The sequence below is a fragment of the Phalacrocorax carbo genome, chromosome Z (genome assembly GCF_963921805.1).
Source record: "Phalacrocorax carbo chromosome Z, bPhaCar2.1, whole genome shotgun sequence".
In the NCBI taxonomy this organism is placed as follows: Eukaryota; Metazoa; Chordata; class Aves; order Suliformes; family Phalacrocoracidae; genus Phalacrocorax; species Phalacrocorax carbo.
The window spans coordinates 8,616,641-8,634,068 of NC_087548.1; positions in this window are offsets into that span (position 1 = coordinate 8,616,641).

Consider the following 17,428-nt stretch of genomic DNA (forward strand, 5'->3'; position numbering starts at 1 on the left):
ATATTCTAATTTCAGACTTGTTTTCTTTACAGCTATGAGCCAGTCTGAGCAGCCAGACTGAGAAGACTGGATAAATAAAGAGCAAAAAAAGCTTTCATCTTGTTAAGATTCAAGAAGGTTACATAATCTCACAGTACCATATTAAGTATCCTTTCAGTAACTGGCTTAAATACCTTTAATGTGTCCCAGGGTGATTACTGGGCCAAGGAAGGATGGAATAACATTCAAAGCAGGAATCCTCTGGTCACATTCCCAGCATAAGTCATCCTGAATGTCATCACATAGGACCTTGTTCCTTAGCTGAAGCTTCCAAAGATCTTGTCCTAAACCAAGTTTATCTGATCTGAATACGAGATGAACCTGCAGGGTTTTGGAGATGGAACTGGATTTTGTACCACTGTCATGCCCGAAAATGATGGCTGGTTCAGGCTTTACCACAGATCATATGAAGCCCATACATATAACACCTTTTGATGAAAAAGGCCCAAATCTGGATTTAAGTTATAGGTAGAATACATATACATTTACTTCATTAGCAAATAGGCAGGAAGCTATGGCAACTATCAATCAGAAAGTTAAAATTTAATCTGGGTTCAGCACAAACTTTTTAATATGCTTTTGCCTCCAACTTCCTCCCCAGTGACAGTAATCCTTAAAAAGTATATTTATGCCTTAAGAGCATGAAGCAGCTTGAGATGTTATGAAATCTAGTGTACTGCAGTAGGGTAAGCTCTTCTGTGCTTTGTGAAGGCAAGGGATCTCATGTGTAAAGTGATGGCATAGATTGCAAGGCACTTTGTTTTTTTCCTTTTTATTTGCTAGTAGATTTTCTTCCTGCTCAATTTTGACCAAGACACTTGAATTTGTGGGTTAAATTTAAAACGGAAGCAGTGACACTGCCCCACCTCACAGAGAAAGAGGGATGATATTTAGGTTCTTTCATATATGAGTGGCAAAGGCACCCTAGACAGCTGAATGGTAAATTGAAGAAATATCATTAATAAGCCCCGATAAATTAACAACTAGCCCATAAGCCAGTACCTTTGTGTCCTCTATATCAAATTCAGCATGCATAATCCTTTCTTGTGCTGAGCTCTGCTGATAAAGGGAGGATTCGTTAAAAATTATTTAGAGCTATTCATTATGGAAGCCATACAGGGCTCCTGCTTGTCAGCAGAGGTTTCAAGACCAGTCTGAAGACTTTTGAAAAAATATTAAAAAATCCCTCAGTTTAAGGGGGGGAGAACATTTTTCTACACTTCAGTAGGAGCTTTAGGAAACCAGTTTGGTTTTCAATAGTGTCCCTGTGAATAGAAGCCAGATGGTCTTTAAAACAGCATTTCCCCCACCATTTTAAGCATGAAAGCCACTACTCTGATGGAGCTGCAAGGAGGAGAGATAGGGATGGCAGGATACAGGCAACACACAAAGGAGAAATAAGAAATCCTTTAAACAGGGAATGAAACACAGTTTGACAGCTAGAAAAGGGGGGAGTGTCAGGAAGGTAAAAGGGCAGGCTCCATAGGGGTAAGCAGAAATAATGGATGTAGAGTAACGGGATGTGAAGGGGTTATAATGATCATGGTAGCCAAGTGTGTAATTTGCAGTGAATAATTGATCCAGTGCCTTTATCTTTTTTATATTTTTTTTTACTGTTTCTCATCAAGAAGATCACAATTTTCTTGCATCTGTTCCATCCTGATGATTCAGTGAGTGATTTCTGCAATTGAAGCTTGGTCTGTATACTGAACACAAGCAAAATTCATTGTGAATATACAATATCAGAAATCCTAGTTCAGTTTTGATGGAACACATAAATCACATGGTATTTTGTATTTTCTCTAATTAGTGAGTGTAACTCTAACAATTGCTGTGACATTTCTCCCAATTATGTATTCAGAATATGTTTTTCATGAATATTCTTTTAAAATAGACTTTCTCTCCAAATGCTTATGACAGTAAACTCATTGGCAAGAATATTACTGCCATTTTTGACAATCTAGGGACTTAAAATTCCATGATACTTTTTTAAAGGGGAAGAGATGACATGACAGACCTGCCTAAATTCCAGCATATATAATTATTCTCCCCAAACAAAAATATTGGATATGGTCTTCATTAAATGAAGTAGGTCTCCAAGCTTCTGTTTGCCTCTCACTGTACTGACGCTGGTGTATGTGTGACAGAAAGTAAATGTGCAGATTGCTCAGATATGAGACGGGCTGAAAACACCTCAAAACCAGAAAGTCCCAAATGCCTATCATGGAGGCAAGAGGAAGAATTACGTGCTTAATAAGTAAATGTTTATTTGGAATGCTAGAAAGACAGTTTCAATACACTATGCTGACACAATTAAAAAAGAAAAAGAAAGAAATTTTGAGTGTCATCTCATTTCATGATAAAAATCATAAAATTCCAGAGGGTAAAGTTCAGTCTATTAAGACCCATAGAAAGGAACGGAACAACAACATTCAGTGATAGAAGCAACACAGAGCACAGGAGAAATGATGGTAACTGGAGTGTGGAACAAGGAAGACTGGCCCTTGGCAGAAGAGGATTAGGTTAGAGAATATTAAGTAAACAAAACAAACATAAATCTATGGGCCCTGATACACTGCACCCACAAGTGATTAAGGACCTAAAATAAATCATTGTGAGGCCTCTCAATCATGACTGTAAAAAGAGGATTTGAGGACTGGAGGAAAGCAAAGGTCACTCCTTCCTTCAAAAACCAAATGAAGGAGGGCCTGCAGAAATATAGATGGTCAGACTGTCCTCCTTGGAAGGCGATAGATTAGTTAATCATAGAATACTTCGGCAGGCCCACAATGAAGAAAAAGGACAACAAGAGTAGTCACCATGGATTCACAAAGGGGAAGGCATGCTTGACCAAAGTGAAAACTTACTATTGTGAAATGAATGGCTTGATAGCAGAAACAACAGTGCACACCTCTACATTGAAGCATGTAAGGCATTTGAAGAGTCTGAGAGCAATGGGCAAATAAACCCATGCAGGGTCCGTGAGAGCCGTCTCCCTCCTGGGTCCTCCTCCTGCTGGTGCCTCCACACCCCAGCTCAGTCTGGTCCATCGGTAGCCCAGCTCCTCTCCCTCCCTAGGCCAGGCACGTGCCAAAGCAGCTCTGCAGAAGCGGCCCCACGGCCCTCGGGAACAGCAAGCTGCACAGCACCAGCAAGAATCTGTGGAGGCTCTCTCTGTGCAGAGACACTCAGAAGACTCCTCAACATGGTCCTGAGCAACCTCCTCTGCGTCACCCCTCCTGAGCAGCAGACTGGCACCCCGAGGACCCTTCCTGCACCCATCCTACTCTTGCTACTTTTCCTTTTCTTTCCGTTTTTGTTTTTCAATGACTTAATAAAACTGTTTCTGAAGTGCAACAAGACGCGACAATGGGGGTGAGACATCCTTTACTTCGGAAAGGGACGGAGTTTTCCAAGCACCTCCTTGTAGCTGTAGCTTGGCTTCAGTTGAAGTGGAGCCCTGCTTGCTCCGGCTGTTTTAGTGCCCGGGAGGTCAGGCCTCTAAGCACAAAAGGGATCCTCTCCATAACGGAGGCAGCATTCCACTGAGGCCTCTCAGACCCTTGGGCAGGTCTGATGGAGGCCTTTGCTTCCTCCCGCATGCACCTGGAGCCGTCCCACTGCCCCGCCTTTGGGCCTTCCCCGAGATGGCCCGCGATGAGCCTCCCACGTTTCCACAGGCCTCTGAGCAGCATCCCCTCGCAACCCCTGGGCACCTCCAAAGGCTCTTGCCCTGCGTGCCGCAAGCAGCGGCCCCAGCCCTGCAAGCAGCGGCCCCACGCGTGCTGCCTGCAAGGCCCCCCGCCACCATTGCCCCAGCTGACCCTTTGCAGCTCTGTGGAACAGGCGTGGGGGTCCTGCAGGACACCCAGGTGCGCCAGCAATGGGCCCTTGGGCCAAGGAAGGCTCATGGTACCACGGGCTGCATGAGGAGGGCTGTCAGACCGCAGTTCAAGGAACACAACCCTTCCCTTGACTCAGCACTGGTGAGACCGCACCCGGAGTACTGTGGCCAGTGCTGGGCTCCCCAGTACAAGAGGTACACGGACGTACTGGAGAGAGTCCAGGAAGGGCCACGAAGATGGCAAAAGGGCTGGGTCACCTCCCACTGGAGGAAAGCCCGAGAGAGCTTTCTGTCGGAAGGCACCTACAAAGATGATCGAGTCTAACTGCGTGACCGCTTCAGGAAGACAAAAAGGCTCCGCAGAGAGCTTGTCGATGTACGTAACTACTTGAAGGCGTGGGGCAAGGAAGACAGAGTCAGGCTCTCTGCAGCGGTGACCCGTGACTGAAGAAGCGTCAATGGGCACGGACTGGAGCACGGAAGACCCCTGTGGAAACGCTACCTGGCCGTGAGAGTGATTGAGCCCCGGCCCTCCTTGAGCAGGGGCTTGCACAGGGTGACCTCCCGAGGTCCCTTGCAACCTGAGCTCTTCTGGGATCTCTGCGTGGGGCTTGCCCACAGTGCTGCAAGGGGCGAGCCCTTCTCCGACAGCCTTTGGAGGAACCAAGTCAGGGCACTCGCTTTCCACCAAGGAGGTCACCAGGCTCCCCGCCACCTGCATTTTGCTGCGCTGCCCATTGCCGGGCCTTTGTGCTCAGCCCCACCAGGCTCTCCTCACAGCACCCGTCCAGCCTGAGCTTAGACCGCCCCCACAAGACCACGAGAAGATGGCAAACACCCTAGAAAGCAGGCTTGTGCCCCCTTGGGCAGTCTGCCTCCCTGGCTGAGCGGCCGTTGAGGGGCAGCGCCAGGGACCCCTGTAACATCACCAGGCACAGGCTCTGACTGCCCCCACCTCACTCTTCTTCAGCAGCCACGCGCGCTCTGTGCCCGTGCGTTTGGCCCAGGGCTCCTGCGAGTTCACACGCGCGGCGTGCAAGCTCCAACAGGGCTCTGGTCTTGTGCTTGGAGGGGTGCCTTTGAGGAGTGCCTTGGCTGGTGGGGGTGCTGCAGTCGTGCACGGCGGCTGCCTTGGAGCTGTGGGCAGGTGACGGTGCCAGGGCCCCTGGCACCGCTGAAGCCTCGGAGCCGGTTCCTGCGCCTTCCCTGAGCACCTGCTGCAGGTAGCCTGTGCTAGCTCGGCTGGTGGTGGTAGCGTGGGAGAGAGCGCAGGGCCCCGGGCGGTCTGGGGCTGGGCGCAACACGGCCGGGGGAGCCCAGGCAAGGGTGGGGGGCAGCCCGTGACGCTGGCTGGCCCACCGTGCTGGAGCTGCTGCTGACAGGCAGTGCTTTCCAGCCCCCGAGGAGGCCCTGCGGGAGGCCCTTACCTCCCCTCTGCCACCACTTGCTTCTGCTCGCTTCGTTTGCGTGTTCCGAGCGTGACTAAAGCTCACGCCTTTCTTGGCAGGACATGGCATCGGGCGCCCAAGAGGCTCCGGAGCAGAGCGGCTCTGCAGCGGCGGCCGTCCCCAGCCAGGAGCAGCGGGCAGGGCAGTCGGAGGCAGCGGCCGATGCCTCGTGCCCCATCTGCCTGGGCACGATGCGCCACGCAGCCTGCGTGCCCGTGTGCTTCCACCGCTTCTGCTTTGGCTGCATCCGGCGGTGGGCCAGCAGCAGAGCTACGTGCCCGCTCTGCAGGCAGCCCTTTGACCATGTCCTGCACGCGGTGAGAGGGGACGATGACTACCGGGAGTACGCCGTCGGCTCGCCTGCCCGCCGGCAGAGGAACACGGCCAGGAGCACGGTGCGGAGCAGATCCCCGCAGCGGCGCTACTACCTGCGCCGACAGCCCGGCAACAGCGGCCCCGCAGCGGGCAGAAGGGGGCCCGAGGGGAGGCAGCAAGCGGCGAGGGGGGACAGAGCTCCAGGGCCCTCCAACACCCCCGCCCAGCAGGCTGCAGGGGAGGACCCGGACGGACCCACCACCACGCCCTACCTCCTCATCGGCCTGGTGCTGCTGGTGAGACCTGTCCCTCTTGGGCTCCCCGAAAGGAGAGACCAGTAACCATCGGCAGCCTTCCCAGCACCAGGGCAGGCCGGTCCCAGCCCCTCGACCAACAGACGGGCTGTGGGTGCTGCAGACCTGCTCATGCAGAGTCCGTGAGAGCCGTCTCCCTCCTGGGTCCTCCTCCTGCTGGTGCCTCCACACCCCAGCTCAGTCTGGTCCATCGGTAGCCCAGCTCCTCTCCCTCCCTAGGCCAGGCACGTGCCAAAGCAGCTCTGCAGAAGCGGCCCCACGGCCCTCGGGAACAGCAAGCTGCACAGCACCAGCACCAGCAAGAATCTGTGGAGGCTCTCTCTGTGCAGAGACACTCAGAAGACTCCTCAACATGGTCCTGAGCAACCTCCTCTGCGTCACCCCTCCTGAGCAGCAGACTGGCACCCCGAGGACCCTTCCTGCACCCATCCTACTCTTGCTACTTTTCCTTTTCTTTCCGTTTTTGTTTTTCAATGACTTAATAAAACTGTTTCTGAAGTGCAACAAGACGCGACAATGGGGGTGAGACATCCTTTACTTCGGAAAGGGACGGAGTTTTCCAAGCACCTCCTTGTAGCTGTAGCGTGGCTTCAGTTGAAGTGGAGCCCTGCTTGCTCCGGCTGTTTTACTGCCCGGGAGGTCAGGCCTCTAAGCACAAAAGGGATCCTCTCCATAACGGAGGCAGCATTCCACTGAGGCCTCTCAGACCCTTGGGCAGGTCTGATGGAGGCCTTTGCTTCCTCCCGCATGCACCTGGAGCCGTCCCACTGCCCCGCCTTTGGGCCTTCCCCGAGATGGCCCGCGATGAGCCTCCCACGTTTCCACAGGCCTCTGAGCAGCATCCCCTCGCAACCCCTGGGCACCTCCAAAGGCTCTTGCCCTGCGTGCCGCAAGCAGCGGCCCCAGCCCTGCAAGCAGCGGCCCCACGCGTGCTGCCTGCAAGGCCCCCCGCCACCATTGCCCCAGCTGACCCTTTGCAGCTCTGCGGAACAGGCGTGGGGGTCCTGCAGGACACCCAGGTGCGCCAGCAATGGGCCCTTGGGCCAAGGAAGGCTCATGGTACCACGGGCTGCATGAGGAGGGCTGTCAGACCGCAGTTCAAGGAACACAACCCTTCCCTTGACTCAGCACTGGTGAGACCGCACCCGGAGTACTGTGGCCAGTGCTGGGCTCCCCAGTACAAGAGGTACACGGACGTACTGGAGAGAGTCCAGGAAGGGCCACGAAGATGGCAAAAGGGCTGGGTCACCTCCCACTGGAGGAAAGCCCGAGAGAGCTTTCTGTCGGAAGGCACCTACAAAGATGATCGAGTCTAACTGCGTGACCGCTTCAGGAAGACAAAAAGGCTCCGCAGAGAGCTTGTCGATGTACGTAACTACTTGAAGGCGTGGGGCAAGGAAGACAGAGTCAGGCTCTCTGCAGCGGTGACCCGTGACTGAAGAAGCGTCAATGGGCACGGACTGGAGCACGGAAGACCCCTGTGGAAACGCTACCTGGCCGTGAGAGTGATTGAGCCCCGGCCCTCCTTGAGCAGGGGCTTGCACAGGGTGACCTCCCGAGGTCCCTTGCAACCTGAGCTCTTCTGGGATCTCTGCGTGGGGCTTGCCCACAGTGCTGCAAGGGGCGAGCCCTTCTCCGACAGCCTTTGGAGGAACCAAGTCAGGGCACTCGCTTTCCACCAAGGAGGTCACCAGGCTCCCCGCCACCTGCATTTTGCTGCGCTGCCCATTGCCGGGCCTTTGTGCTCAGCCCCACCAGGCTCTCCTCACAGCACCTGTCCAGCCTGAGCTTAGACCGCCCCCACAAGACCACGAGAAGATGGCAAACACCCTAGAAAGCAGGCTTGTGCCCCCTTGGGCAGTCTGCCTCCCTGGCTGAGCGGCCATTGAGGGGCAGCGCCAGGGACCCCTGTGACATCACCAGGCACAGGCTCTGACTGCCCCCACCTCACTCTTCTTCAGCAGCCACGCGCGCTCTGTGCCCGTGCGTTTGGCCCAGGGCTCCTGCGAGTTCACACGCGCGGCGTGCAAGCTCCAACAGGGCTCTGGTCTTGTGCTTGGAGGGGTGCCTTTGAGGAGTGCCTTGGCTGGTGGGGGTGCTGCAGTCGTGCACGGCGGCTGCCTTGGAGCTGTGGGCAGGTGACGGTGCCAGGGCCCCTGGCACCGCTGAAGCCTCGGAGCCAGTTCCTGCGCCTTCCCTGAGCACCTGCTGCAGGTAGCCTGTGCTAGCTCGGCTGGTGGTGGTAGCGTGGGAGAGAGCGCAGGGCCCCGGGCGGTCTGGGGCTGGGCGCAACACGGCCCGGGGAGCCCAGGCAAGGGTGGGGGGCAGCCCGTGACGCTGGCTGGCCCACCGTGCTGGAGCTGCTGCTGACAGGCAGTGCTTTCCAGCCCCCGAGGAGGCCCTGCGGGAGGCCCTTACCTCCCCTCTGCCACCACTTGCTTCTGCTCGCTTCGTTTGCGTGTTCCGAGCGTGACTAAAGCTCACGCCTTTCTTGGCAGGACATGGCATCGGGCGCCCAAGAGGCTCCGGAGCAGAGCGGCTCTGCAGCGGCGGCCGTCCCCAGCCAGGAGCAGCGGGCAGGGCAGTCGGAGGCAGCGGCCGATGCCTCGTGCCCCATCTGCCTGGGCACGATGCGCCACGCAGCCTGCGTGCCCGTGTGCTTCCACCGCTTCTGCTTTGGCTGCATCCGGCGGTGGGCCAGCAGCAGAGCTACGTGCCCGCTCTGCAGGCAGCCCTTTGACCACGTCCTGCACGCGGTGAGAGGGGACGATGACTACCGGGAGTACGCCGTCGGCTCGCCTGCCCGCCGGCAGAGGAACACGGCCAGGAGCACGGTGCGGAGCAGATCCCCGCAGCGGCGCTACTACCTGCGCCGACAGCCCGGCAACAGCGGCCCCGCAGCGGGCAGAAGGGGGCCCGAGGGGAGGCAGCAAGCGGCGAGGGGGGACAGAGCTCCAGGGCCCTCCAACACCCCCGCCCAGCAGGCTGCAGGGGAGGACCCGGACGGACCCACCACCACGCCCTACCTCCTCATCGGCCTGGTGCTGCTGGTGAGACCTGTCCCTCTTGGGCTCCCCGAAAGGAGAGACCAGTAACCATCGGCAGCCTTCCCAGCACCAGGGCAGGCCGGTCCCAGCCCCTCGACCAACAGACGGGCTGTGGGTGCTGCAGACCTGCTCATGCAGAGTCCGTGAGAGCCGTCTCCCTCCTGGGTCCTCCTCCTGCTGGTGCCTCCACACCCCAGCTCAGTCTGGTCCATCGGTAGCCCAGCTCCTCTCCCTCCCTAGGCCAGGCACGTGCCAAAGCAGCTCTGCAGAAGCGGCCCCACGGCCCTCGGGAACAGCAAGCTGCACAGCACCAGCACCAGCAAGAATCTGTGGAGGCTCTCTCTGTGCAGAGACACTCAGAAGACTCCTCAACATGGTCCTGAGCAACCTCCTCTGCGTCACCCCTCCTGAGCAGCAGACTGGCACCCCGAGGACCCTTCCTGCACCCATCCTACTCTTGCTACTTTTCCTTTTCTTTCCGTTTTTGTTTTTCAATGACTTAATAAAACTGTTTCTGAAGTGCAACAAGACGCGACAATGGGGGTGAGACATCCTTTACTTCGGAAAGGGACGGAGTTTTCCAAGCACCTCCTTGTAGCTGTAGCTTGGCTTCAGTTGAAGTGGAGCCCTGCTTGCTCCGGCTGTTTTAGTGCCCGGGAGGTCAGGCCTCTAAGCACAAAAGGGATCCTCTCCATAACGGAGGCAGCATTCCACTGAGGCCTCTCAGACCCTTGGGCAGGTCTGATGGAGGCCTTTGCTTCCTCCCGCATGCACCTGGAGCCGTCCCACTGCCCCGCCTTTGGGCCTTCCCCGAGATGGCCCGCGATGAGCCTCCCACGTTTCCACAGGCCTCTGAGCAGCATCCCCTCGCAACCCCTGGGCACCTCCAAAGGCTCTTGCCCTGCGTGCCGCAAGCAGCGGCCCCAGCCCTGCAAGCAGCGGCCCCACGCGTGCTGCCTGCAAGGCCCCCCGCCACCATTGCCCCAGCTGACCCTTTGCAGCTCTGTGGAACAGGCGTGGGGGTCCTGCAGGACACCCAGGTGCGCCAGCAATGGGCCCTTGGGCCAAGGAAGGCTCATGGTACCACGGGCTGCATGAGGAGGGCTGTCAGACCGCAGTTCAAGGAACACAACCCTTCCCTTGACTCAGCACTGGTGAGACCGCACCCGGAGTACTGTGGCCAGTGCTGGGCTCCCCAGTACAAGAGGTACACGGACGTACTGGAGAGAGTCCAGGAAGGGCCACGAAGATGGCAAAAGGGCTGGGTCACCTCCCACTGGAGGAAAGCCCGAGAGAGCTTTCTGTCGGAAGGCACCTACAAAGATGATCGAGTCTAACTGCGTGACCGCTTCAGGAAGACAAAAAGGCTCCGCAGAGAGCTTGTCGATGTACGTAACTACTTGAAGGCGTGGGGCAAGGAAGACAGAGTCAGGCTCTCTGCAGCGGTGACCCGTGACTGAAGAAGCGTCAATGGGCACGGACTGGAGCACGGAAGACCCCTGTGGAAACGCTACCTGGCCGTGAGAGTGATTGAGCCCCGGCCCTCCTTGAGCAGGGGCTTGCACAGGGTGACCTCCCGAGGTCCCTTGCAACCTGAGCTCTTCTGGGATCTCTGCGTGGGGCTTGCCCACAGTGCTGCAAGGGGCGAGCCCTTCTCCGACAGCCTTTGGAGGAACCAAGTCAGGGCACTCGCTTTCCACCAAGGAAGTCACCAGGCTCCCCGCCACCTGCATTTTGCTGCGCTGCCCATTGCCGGGCCTTTGTGCTCAGCCCCACCAGGCTCTCCTCACAGCACCCGACCAGCCTGAGCTTAGACCACCCCCACAAGACCACGAGAAGATGGCAAACACCCTAGAAAGCAGGCTTGTGCCCCCTTGGGCAGTCTGCCTCCCTGGCTGAGCGGCCGTTGAGGGGCAGCGCCAGGGACCCCTGTGACATCACCAGGCACAGGCTCTGACTGCCCCCACCTCACTCTTCTTCAGCAGCCACGCGCGCTCTGTGCCCGTGCGTTTGGCCCAGGGCTCCTGCGAGTTCACACGCGCGGCGTGCAAGCTCCAACAGGGCTCTGGTCTTGTGCTTGGAGGGGTGCCTTTGAGGAGTGCCTTGGCTGGTGGGGGTGCTGCAGTCGTGCACGGCGGCTGCCTTGGAGCTGTGGGCAGGTGACGGTGCCAGGGCCCCTGGCACCGCTGAAGCCTCGGAGCCAGTTCCTGCGCCTTCCCTGAGCACCTGCTGCAGGTAGCCTGTGCTAGCTCGGCTGGTGGTGGTAGCGTGGGAGAGAGCGCAGGGCCCCGGGCGGTCTGGGGCTGGGCGCAACACGGCCGGGGGAGCCCAGGCAAGGGTGGGGGGCAGCCCGTGACGCTGGCTGGCCCACCGTGCTGGAGCTGCTGCTGACAGGCAGTGCTTTCCAGCCCCCGAGGAGGCCCTGCGGGAGGCCCTTACCTCCCCTCTGCCACCACTTGCTTCTGCTCGCTTCGTTTGCCTGTTCCGAGCGTGACTAAAGCTCACGCCTTTCTTGGCAGGACATGGCATCGGGCGCCCAAGAGGCTCCGGAGCAGAGCGGCTCTGCAGCGGCGGCCGTCCCCAGCCAGGAGCAGCGGGCAGGGCAGTCGGAGGCAGCGGCCGATGCCTCGTGCCCCATCTGCCTGGGCACGATGCGCCACGCAGCCTGCGTGCCCGTGTGCTTCCACCGCTTCTGCTTTGGCTGCATCCGGCGGTGGGCCAGCAGCAGAGCTACGTGCCCGCTCTGCAGGCAGCCCTTTGACCATGTCCTGCACGCGGTGAGAGGGGACGATGACTACCGGGAGTACGCCGTCGGCTCGCCTGCCCGCCGGCAGAGGAACACGGCCAGGAGCACGGTGCGGAGCAGATCCCCGCAGCGGCGCTACTACCTGCGCCGACATCCCGGCAACAGCGGCCCCGCAGCGGGCAGAAGGGGGCCCGAGGGGAGGCAGCAAGCGGCGAGGGGGGACAGAGCTCCAGGGCCCTCCAACACCCCCGCCCAGCAGGCTGCAGGGGAGGACCCGGACGGACCCACCACCACGCCCTACCTCCTCATCGGCCTGGTGCTGCTGGTGAGACCTGTCCCTCTTGGGCTCCCCGAAAGGAGAGACCAGTAACCATCGGCAGCCTTCCCAGCACCAGGGCAGGCCGGTCCCAGCCCCTCGACCAACAGACGGGCTGTGGGTGCTGCAGACCTGCTCATGCAGAGTCCGTGAGAGCCGTCTCCCTCCTGGGTCCTCCTCCTGCTGGTGCCTCCACACCCCAGCTCAGTCTGGTCCATCGGTAGCCCAGCTCCTCTCCCTCCCTAGGCCAGGCACGTGCCAAAGCAGCTCTGCAGAAGCGGCCCCACGGCCCTCGGGAACAGCAAGCTGCACAGCACCAGCAAGAATCTGTGGAGGCTCTCTCTGTGCAGAGACACTCAGAAGACTCCTCAACATGGTCCTGAGCAACCTCCTCTGCGTCACCCCTCCTGAGCAGCAGACTGGCACCCCGAGGACCCTTCCTGCACCCATCCTACTCTTGCTACTTTTCCTTTTCTTTCCGTTTTTGTTTTTCAATGACTTAATAAAACTGTTTCTGAAGTGCAACAAGACGCGACAATGGGGGTGAGACATCCTTTACTTCGGAAAGGGACGGAGTTTTCCAAGCACCTCCTTGTAGCTGTAGCTTGGCTTCAGTTGAAGTGGAGCCCTGCTTGCTCCGGCTGTTTTAGTGCCCGGGAGGTCAGGCCTCTAAGCACAAAAGGGATCCTCTCCATAACGGAGGCAGCATTCCACTGAGGCCTCTCAGACCCTTGGGCAGGTCTGATGGAGGCCTTTGCTTCCTCCCGCATGCACCTGGAGCCGTCCCACTGCCCCGCCTTTGGGCCTTCCCCGAGATGGCCCGCGATGAGCCTCCCACGTTTCCACAGGCCTCTGAGCAGCATCCCCTCGCAACCCCTGGGCACCTCCAAAGGCTCTTGCCCTGCGTGCCGCAAGCAGCGGCCCCAGCCCTGCAAGCAGCGGCCCCACGCGTGCTGCCTGCAAGGCCCCCCGCCACCATTGCCCCAGCTGACCCTTTGCAGCTCTGTGGAACAGGCGTGGGGGTCCTGCAGGACACCCAGGTGCGCCAGCAATGGGCCCTTGGGCCAAGGAAGGCTCATGGTACCACGGGCTGCATGAGGAGGGCTGTCAGACCGCAGTTCAAGGAACACAACCCTTCCCTTGACTCAGCACTGGTGAGACCGCACCCGGAGTACTGTGGCCAGTGCTGGGCTCCCCAGTACAAGAGGTACACGGACGTACTGGAGAGAGTCCAGGAAGGGCCACGAAGATGGCAAAAGGGCTGGGTCACCTCCCACTGGAGGAAAGCCCGAGAGAGCTTTCTGTCGGAAGGCACCTACAAAGATGATCGAGTCTAACTGCGTGACCGCTTCAGGAAGACAAAAAGGCTCCGCAGAGAGCTTGTCGATGTACGTAACTACTTGAAGGCGTGGGGCAAGGAAGACAGAGTCAGGCTCTCTGCAGCGGTGACCCGTGACTGAAGAAGCGTCAATGGGCACGGACTGGAGCACGGAAGACCCCTGTGGAAACGCTACCTGGCCGTGAGAGTGATTGAGCCCCGGCCCTCCTTGAGCAGGGGCTTGCACAGGGTGACCTCCCGAGGTCCCTTGCAACCTGAGCTCTTCTGGGATCTCTGCGTGGGGCTTGCCCACAGTGCTGCAAGGGGCGAGCCCTTCTCCGACAGCCTTTGGAGGAACCAAGTCAGGGCACTCGCTTTCCACCAAGGAGGTCACCAGGCTCCCCGCCACCTGCATTTTGCTGCGCTGCCCATTGCCGGGCCTTTGTGCTCAGCCCCACCAGGCTCTCCTCACAGCACCCGACCAGCCTGAGCTTAGACCGCCCCCACAAGACCACGAGAAGATGGCAAACACCCTAGAAAGCAGGCTTGTGCCCCCTTGGGCAGTCTGCCTCCCTGGCTGAGCGGCCGTTGAGGGGCAGCGCCAGGGACCCCTGTGACATCACCAGGCACAGGCTCTGACTGCCCCCACCTCACTCTTCTTCAGCAGCCACGCGCGCTCTGTGCCCGTGCGTTTGGCCCAGGGCTCCTGCGAGTTCACACGCGCGGCGTGCAAGCTCCAACAGGGCTCTGGTCTTGCGCTTGGAGGGGTGCCTTTGAGGAGTGCCTTGGCTGGTGGGGGTGCTGCAGTCGTGCACGGCGGCTGCCTTGGAGCTGTGGGCAGGTGACGGTGCCAGGGCCCCTGGCACCGCTGAAGCCTCGGAGCCAGTTCCTGCGCCTTCCCTGAGCACCTGCTGCAGGTAGCCTGTGCTAGCTCGGCTGGTGGTGGTAGCGTGGGAGAGAGCGCAGGGCCCCGGGCGGTCTGGGGCTGGGCGCAACACGGCCGGGGGAGCCCAGGCAAGGGTGGGGGGCAGCCCGTGACGCTGGCTGGCCCACCGTGCTGGAGCTGCTGCTGACAGGCAGTGCTTTCCAGCCCCCGAGGAGGCCCTGCGGGAGGCCCTTACCTCCCCTCTGCCACCACTTGCTTCTGCTCGCTTCGTTTGCCTGTTCCGAGCGTGACTAAAGCTCACGCCTTTCTTGGCAGGACATGGCATTGGGCGCCCAAGAGGCTCCGGAGCAGAGCGGCTCTGCAGCGGCGGCCGTCCCCAGCCAGGAGCAGCGGGCAGGGCAGTCGGAGGCAGCGGCCGATGCCTCGTGCCCCATCTGCCTGGGCACGATGCGCCACGCAGCCTGCGTGCCCGTGTGCTTCCACCGCTTCTGCTTTGGCTGCATCCGGCGGTGGGCCAGCAGCAGAGCTACGTGCCCGCTCTGCAGGCAGCCCTTTGACCATGTCCTGCACGCGGTGAGAGGGGACGATGACTACCGGGAGTACGCCGTCGGCTCGCCTGCCCGCCGGCAGAGGAACACGGCCAGGAGCACGGTGCGGAGCAGATCCCCGCAGCGGCGCTACTACCTGCGCCGACATCCCGGCAACAGCGGCCCCGCAGCGGGCAGAAGGGGGCCCGAGGGGAGGCAGCAAGCGGCGAGGGGGGACAGAGCTCCAGGGCCCTCCAACACCCCCGCCCAGCAGGCTGCAGGGGAGGACCCGGACGGACCCACCACCACGCCCTACCTCCTCATCGGCCTGGTGCTGCTGGTGAGACCTGTCCCTCTTGGGCTCCCCGAAAGGAGAGACCAGTAACCATCGGCAGCCTTCCCAGCACCAGGGCAGGCCGGTCCCAGCCCCTCGACCAACAGACGGGCTGTGGGTGCTGCAGACCTGCTCATGCAGAGTCCGTGAGAGCCGTCTCCCTCCTGGGTCCTCCTCCTGCTGGTGCCTCCACACCCCAGCTCAGTCTGGTCCATCGGTAGCCCAGCTCCTCTCCCTCCCTAGGCCAGGCACGTGCCAAAGCAGCTCTGCAGAAGCGGCCCCACGGCCCTCGGGAACAGCAAGCTGCACAGCACCAGCAAGAATCTGTGGAGGCTCTCTCTGTGCAGAGACACTCAGAAGACTCCTCAACATGGTCCTGAGCAACCTCCTCTGCGTCACCCCTCCTGAGCAGCAGACTGGCACCCCGAGGACCCTTCCTGCACCCATCCTACTCTTGCTACTTTTCCTTTTCTTTCCGTTTTTGTTTTTCAATGACTTAATAAAACTGTTTCTGAAGTGCAACAAGACGCGACAATGGGGGTGAGACATCCTTTACTTCGGAAAGGGACGGAGTTTTCCAAGCACCTCCTTGTAGCTGTAGCTTGGCTTCAGTTGAAGTGGAGCCCTGCTTGCTCCGGCTGTTTTAGTGCCCGGGAGGTCAGGCCTCTAAGCACAAAAGGGATCCTCTCCATAACGGAGGCAGCATTCCACTGAGGCCTCTCAGACCCTTGGGCAGGTCTGATGGAGGCCTTTGCTTCCTCCCGCATGCACCTGGAGCCGTCCCACTGCCCCGCCTTTGGGCCTTCCCCGAGATGGCCCGCGATGAGCCTCCCACGTTTCCACAGGCCTCTGAGCAGCATCCCCTCGCAACCCCTGGGCACCTCCAAAGGCTCTTGCCCTGCGTGCCGCAAGCAGCGGCCCCAGCCCTGCAAGCAGCGGCCCCACGCGTGCTGCCTGCAAGGCCCCCCGCCACCATTGCCCCAGCTGACCCTTTGCAGCTCTGCGGAACAGGCGTGGGGGTCCTGCAGGACACCCAGGTGCGCCAGCAATGGGCCCTTGGGCCAAGGAAGGCTCATGGTACCACGGGCTGCATGAGGAGGGCTGTCAGACCGCAGTTCAAGGAACACAACCCTTCCCTTGACTCAGCACTGGTGAGACCGCACCCGGAGTACTGTGGCCAGTGCTGGGCTCCCCAGTACAAGAGGTACACGGACGTACTGGAGAGAGTCCAGGAAGGGCCACGAAGATGGCAAAAGGGCTGGGTCACCTCCCACTGGAGGAAAGCCCGAGAGAGCTTTCTGTCGGAAGGCACCTACAAAGATGATCGAGTCTAACTGCGTGACCGCTTCGGGAAGACAAAAAGGCTCCGCAGAGAGCTTGTCGATGTACGTAACTACTTGAAGGCGTGGGGCAAGGAAGACAGAGTCAGGCTCTCTGCAGCGGTGACCCGTGACTGAAGAAGCGTCAATGGGCACGGACTGGAGCACGGAAGACCCCTGTGGAAACGCTACCTGGCCGTGAGAGTGATTGAGCCCCGGCCCTCCTTGAGCAGGGGCTTGCACAGGGTGACCTCCCGAGGTCCCTTGCAACCTGAGCTCTTCTGGGATCTCTGCGTGGGGCTTGCCCACAGTGCTGCAAGGGGCGAGCCCTTCTCCGACAGCCTTTGGAGGAACCAAGTCAGGGCACTCGCTTTCCACCAAGGAGGTCACCAGGCTCCCCGCCACCTGCATTTTGCTGCGCTGCCCATTGCCGGGCCTTTGTGCTCAGCCCCACCAGGCTCTCCTCACAGCACCTGTCCAGCCTGAGCTTAGACCGCCCCCACAAGACCACGAGAAGATGGCAAACACCCTAGAAAGCAGGCTTGTGCCCCCTTGGGGAGTCTGCCTCCCTGGCTGAGCGGCCGTTGAGGGGCAGCGCCAGGGACCCCTGTGACATCACCAGGCACAGGCTCTGACTGCCCCCACCTCACTCTTCTTCAGCAGCCACGCGCGCTCTGTGCCCGTGCGTTTGGCCCAGGGCTCCTGCGAGTTCACACGCGCGGCGTGCAAGCTCCAACAGGGCTCTGGTCTTGTGCTTGGAGGGGTGCCTTTGAGGAGTGCCTTGGCTGGTGGGGGTGCTGCAGTCGTGCACGGCGGCTGCCTTGGAGCTGTGGGCAGGTGACGGTGCCAGGGCCCCTGGCACCGCTGAAGCCTCGGAGCCAGTTCCTGCGCCTTCCCTGAGCACCTGCTGCAGGTAGCCTGTGCTAGCTCGGCTGGTGGTGGTAGCGTGGGAGAGAGCGCAGGGCCCCGGGCGGT